The sequence below is a fragment of the Solanum stenotomum genome, chromosome 7 (assembly GCF_019186545.1).
Source record: "Solanum stenotomum isolate F172 chromosome 7, ASM1918654v1, whole genome shotgun sequence".
In the NCBI taxonomy this organism is placed as follows: Eukaryota; Viridiplantae; Streptophyta; class Magnoliopsida; order Solanales; family Solanaceae; genus Solanum; species Solanum stenotomum.
The window spans coordinates 20,114,437-20,120,688 of NC_064288.1; the positions used below are offsets into that span (position 1 = coordinate 20,114,437).

General features: G+C 29.4%; 1 long non-coding RNA gene across 1 annotated transcript in view; it reads left to right on the forward strand.

Annotated features, from left to right (window-relative positions):
• The window catches only part of LOC125871419 (uncharacterized), a 3,888-nt gene extending 1,832 nt beyond the window's left edge, over positions 1–2,056 (forward strand). The window contains exon 2 of the long non-coding RNA XR_007447010.1: positions 1,746–2,056. This is a non-coding gene — a long non-coding RNA (uncharacterized LOC125871419). The remainder of the gene's footprint in view (positions 1–1,745) is intronic.
• Positions 2,057–6,252: the final 4,196 nt, after the last annotated feature.

Below are 6,252 nucleotides of genomic sequence, written 5' to 3' on the forward strand. Positions count from 1 at the left end.
CCCTCAACCCACCCCCTACCACCCCCCCACCCCACCCCCAAAAAAATTTAAGTTTGTTTTTTAAAAAAAATTTCAATTTCAAAAATTATTTATACCCTAGTAAAAATAAAAGATATTTCTCAAAAAAAAAATTCATTCATAAATCAAACACTAAAAATCTTTTCCAAAAAATATTTTCTACTCACCAACCAAACATGAGAAAATAAGTCAAAAACCAACTTATTTTCCAGGAAAACATTTTCCTTCATACCAAACACATCCCTAGTATTTTGGCGATTTGGAGAGAAATTATTGACAGATTTGCGTGATTCTTGTTGAGTTGTGTTGGGGAATCGCATGGACACGTTCTGAGGTGGTTGAATCTTTAACTAACCTTGGGTAATTTCCATAAATTTCTCTTTGATTTAGCTTTTTGATCCTTGTTGAGCTAATTTTTGGAGGGACTGTTTTGGCTAAATGGTGGCTCGGATTGTACCCATTTTCGGGGCACAACTTTCTTGAGCAGTTTGGGACCTCCTAACGAAGTCAATTTTATGACTCTGTGTGGGGGTTCCACAGTTGCGTTTTTGGGTTTGTATTTTCAAGTTCAAATTATCATATTAATATGGATATTGTTGTGCTTGTTTTTGCATTCCCATCGAGTTGTTGATAGCTTGAAAACATTTCGAGGCTCTTCGAAAGGGAAAAACACCTGAGTAGTCATTCGTGTGCGATTTCAGTCTAGAGGTAGGTTATGATTTCTCTTTTTTAGACTTTTCTTAGCTTGATTATGTATGTTTGGAATAGTTGATAGTTATAAATGCTTTAGGATTAGTTAGTAGGTGTATTTTACCTTTAGTGAGATTTATTTGTCATTTCAGATAATTTAGTTTAGTATTTTAGTCGATAAGTCTTAGTTTAGGTTGTGTCTTGGATTGATTGTGGTTTAGATCCTAAGAATGCTCTTAGGTAGTGTGGAAATTAGTTGGTATGCACATTGATTGCTTTTTTTTTGTGTGTGTCTTTTTTGAGTTATGTTTCGAGTTTATCGCTTTATTGATTGAACTGTTGGGCCTGAGTCCTTGGGCTTGGATTAGCTAGAGTTCCAAATTAGTACGACTATCTTATGACGAGTGTCTACCCGGTTGTGTGTTGTATAAATTGATTTGTGAGAATGTTTGGGTTGTGGTGGCATGAAATCATGTTCATGGCATATTGATAACATAATTGCATTTGATTTTAGAAAGAAAAGAGGTTCTTGAATACTTACTATATTTTCTACTGAATTTAGCTTCGAGGGAGCAGGATTATTGATTTTCATTGATTTTACTGATAGAGAGAAAATGTATCATTTTTGTCTTATTAGACATATGTTCATAAGCTCCAGCAGCCTGCAGATTGAATTTCGTATTATTATTTTTTTAACTATTATTACATTTGTAGTTGAGTTGAGGCGGGTTCTGTAGTTATCTTGGGGGTCCATAGAATAGCCAATGAGATAATTTCGATACTTTTTTACTTTAAACATGCATTGGCACATGTGCAGATCATTTCATTGTTTGATTGATTGTCGTGTGGTAAAGTTGTTGTTGCCTTCCGTGCCGATAGTTTTGGTTACTTTTAGCCTTATACCAGACTCCTGTTAGAACTATCATTTTGCTTATTATATATATATGATCTTTCTGAGCTCGACCAGTCTGTGATGTCTACTGAGTACCCCGTATTTTGATACTCATATTACACTTTTGCTTCTTTTTCTGATGCAGATCTTAGTACGAGCCACCCCAAGTGAGCATGATCTTCCTTGGCTGTCACATATATGGATCGTGCTGAGCTCTTAGCGTTCATAAACTTGTTGCTTTCCCTCTTTTGCACTTACTTGTATTATGTATCTTGATTAGTCAGTTCTTTTGTATATATAGCTTTTCTGTACTTAGTAGCTCATGTATTAGTGACATTAGGTCTGGGGATTAGGTCTCGTATTAGTTTTTCTTCTTGGTCACTTTTGGGCTTCTTTTGTATATTTTGTATCATACTTACAGATCTATACTATGGCATGTTTCCATATATAATCCATCATGACCCGATTTTGGGTCGTGACAACATCTTAATATTTTTGCTTGGTCAATAAACTTTTGTTTGGCCATAAATTTTGAAGTTGAAATTTAAAAATTTAAGTTTTTGAAGTTGTGTCTGAATTTGTAATTTACTTGATTTTTATTTGAAGTTTTGTGAGTGAAAAGTACAATCAGATCAGATTTGAGAACTTGATAATATTTGAGGAATCTGATCAAATTTCATGATCAAACAATTTTTTTACAATAAATTTTTAAAATCGATCTGAAATCTATAATCAAACGCTAGCTCAGGTTACTTTCATAAAGTTATAAGTAAATGAATTTTGAATTTAAGTCAACTTTTAAAGTTAGTCATGAAGAAAGAATTGCCCAATAGGCTAAGATTAAGGATATCAAGTGTTAATTAACACACCGAGATGTGGGCTTCATTTCATTGCGATGGTTAATGATCTTCCATGTTAAATATTATTAGTCAAATTAGTTTTCTAAAATATAATTAACGAAAAAGGTCATATTTGTCCTTGTACTCTCACAAATAAGTCATATTTGCCCTTAGTTATACTTTTCAACATATTTACCCTTTTCATACAAATATAGGGTCATATTTGCCCTTATAATCTTTAAAAGAATCATATTTATCCCTACGACATTAACTCCTCATGTCATTAATATATTTATTTTTGTACTCTAAAAAATGATTATATTTGTCATTATACTCTAAAAAAGGTTATATTTACCCCAATAACATTAAATTCGCATGTCCTCAAACATATTTGGATAGAATGGAATGGAATAGAGTAGTTGAAGAATCCTACCTAACTCATTGGGAAATGGACAGAATAGCAATGAGAATCGACAACTCAATTAAAACCATTGCCCTCCATTTAAGCTACGCCAAACCTAAGTTTCTTTGACCAACAATATTATATATATGTCTATCATTGAAAAGTGTAACATATTGACAAAATAACAAAATAGGGTTTGTTTTTTATTCTGCAGCCTTGCTTGTCACGTTGTTTAAAAATAAAGAAATGCCAAAGATCTAAAATTAATAGTAATAAAGAAAGAGGAAAATAACAATAATATCCTACTTCACATTGTTAATAACGATTGCAAGTACAAAACCAAAAGATTAGAATAATCAAGTCACGTTAACATCCTTTGACCACAAGAGAAAGGGAAGGATTTATAAGTTAAAATTCCTCTTTACAAGGTATTTTTTTACTATTAAACTTGGGTTTAAGAAATAAATATGGATGAAAAAAACAAAAATTGGGCAGTGAAAATGGTTGATAGATGAACCAATTTTCTCCTTTTCATATAAGAAAACATAAAAAGGAGTAGTCCTAATAAAATAAAAATGCTAACTCTCAACTCAACACTTTTGTCTTAAAACGGACTATTCTTCACATTAGTTGGAGGAGTGACGTTGTCTCAATCTACTAACTCCCTAGCTCACTTCTATATTAGTTTGTTTTTCTCGTTCGGTATTAGATATTTGCATCATAGTTCAACTAATTTAGATTTATGTGGCATCGATAGAGCCTCATTTGGGGGTTGCACTATCTATCAAGAATTTTTCCATACTCAAGACTCGAATCTAATTAAAAAAAGAACAATTCCTTCTACTGCACTACATCCTCTAATGGTATTCCATATTATTAAAATTAGGTCTAAGTCATCTGCAGCCCCTTAAAGTTGTCTGCAGATTTCACATAGACACTTCAACTATGACTATTACCTATTGAATACCTAACTATTTCAAAAAGTATACCTATTAAACACAAAATGTTGATGTGGCAAAAAAAGTGTTTTTCACTTCAGCTGAGCGCGTGAAAAAACTTTAAATATTATTTTATTTTTATTTTTTCAAAAAAACTTAATACTTTTTACCTATTGGCATTTAAATAGTTTATTTTTTTTAAAAAATAATTTAAAAGTAATACTAATTCTTAAAACAAAAACAAAATAGAAAAAAAGTCCCCACCCTCACCCCTTTCAAGTCGATTTCTCTTTGCTATCGATTGAAAAATTCTCTTTCTTCATCACTCTTGTATCAGTCTCTTTGAATATCTTTTTCTCTCTTGTATTAGGAATAAAAAATAATTATAAAAACAATTAACAAATATATTGAATTTTGTCATTTGAGAAAAAAAATCTTGTTAGGAAGAAGATGAAGAAGAAAAGGGGCTGGGTAGGGCTGGACTTCTCATTTATTTTTATTTTTAAATTAGATGGAAAATTTTATTTGAAATAATTTTCATTCTTTTTAACATAATTTTTTTTTCTATAATTGTTGGACCCTATGCCACATGTTATCTTTTAAATAATCATTTTGCCACATCACATCAAGTGCATTACACACATTTGATTTTTTTTACTTATTATCGGAAAAAAATGTTTAATAGGAACAAGTTTTGAATAGATAAAAGTGTTCAATAGGTACTAGCCTTAGTTGAAGTGTCTAAGTGAATTATGCGAACAACTTTAAGAGGCCACAGATGATTTAAGCCTTAAAATTATTTAGTCACAAAATACTTATGTATTTATAAAGTTAATTAACTTTTTTCATTTGCCGTAAAATAAATAATAATATTGATTATATTGAAAAAATTAAGAATAAAATAGTATATGAAATTTTTATTTATGATTTTTAAAGAGGGTGTGAAAGAGAAATGAGAGAATTAATATGAGATAGAGAGAGTAATATAGTAGTACTTTGATTAATGTCATTAATTGACTTTACCCTAAAGATTAATAGTTTAATGATTTGAATATTGTAATGGAAGTTTTAAAATAATACTCAAAAGATGACTTTGTGTCTTGAACAAAGGGATTTCAGTTATCGGGGATTGGTTTTTATGAAGTGTGGCGTGAATGGCGCGCTGTCCCAACTCTTTCATTAATACTTCCGAATGTGTCTATTTACTTATTCATTTTTGATTTGACACACATATTAATAAAATAATAATGGATATGAATTTACTATTTTACCTCTATTAATTGATAGAATTTCAAAATTGATTTACTCGTTAAAGAGGTTTTACTTTTTTCAAAAACGTTAACTATCTAAATAAATTGAAGATATAATAGATAAAAATGATAATTCTTGATTTGTCAAAAATTGCAAGTAAAAAGTCAAAATTGGACAAATAAAAAGGAACATGGAAGTAGTAGTAGTGAAAAACTCCACCGCTCTTCCATTAACCAATGTATTTACACCTCAATTGGTGGTTGGTTGGAATTATTTATAGGGTAATGCTAATAAATGGCCAAAAATTTAAAAAAATTATAATAACTTTTTTATTTTAAAATAAATTGATCTTTTTTCTATTTTTTAATTAAAAGATATTAAAGTTAAAAGGGTAAAAATGTTCAAAAAGGTAAAAATAACATAGGTAAAATACCATTCTGGCCAAATTTTCTAGCCAAAAGGATATGTCCTTATTTATATGTTAAAATTAGCATAATTTTTATACATAATTTAATTATCATTAGGGTAATGATAAATGGCCAGAAAATTTGGCCAGAAAATTAAAAAAGTCTATAGTATTCTTTTTATTTAAAGTTAAACTGATTTGTTTTCCATTTTTTAATTAAAATGCATTAAAGTTAGAAGGGTAAAAATGTTTAAAAAGGTAAAATAACATACTTTTTTTAATTTTTTGGCCAAATTCTGGCCAAAAGGATTTTTTCTTATCATTATTAGTTAAACACTCCCTATGTCCCTAATTACTTGTCTACTTTTGAATTGAGACACCTTTTAAGAAAACAATAATTGACATAGCGAGTTTATCATTTTACCCCTATTAATTATGAAGTGAATGAATTAAAAATTTAAGATTTCAAGAAGTTCTAACTTTTTCAAAATAATTAATTGAGGATATAATAGGTAAAAAAAATTTGTGTCGAATTTTTAAATTGCTTGTAACAAATTAACATTAAATATGAATAATAATTTAACGCAATTGCTTGTAACAATAGGTAAAACACACATTATACAATAGGTAAATGGAAAAATGAACTTCATTATATATGAATAATAATTTAACACAATTGCTAGTAACAAATTAACAATAACAAAAAAGATCATGATAAAACAGAAGATTACAATCTGAAAGTTGCTATGGAAGAAAACTGAAAGTCATCTACTAAAATGCTAACAACACAATTATTTTGTCACTAAATCAGTATC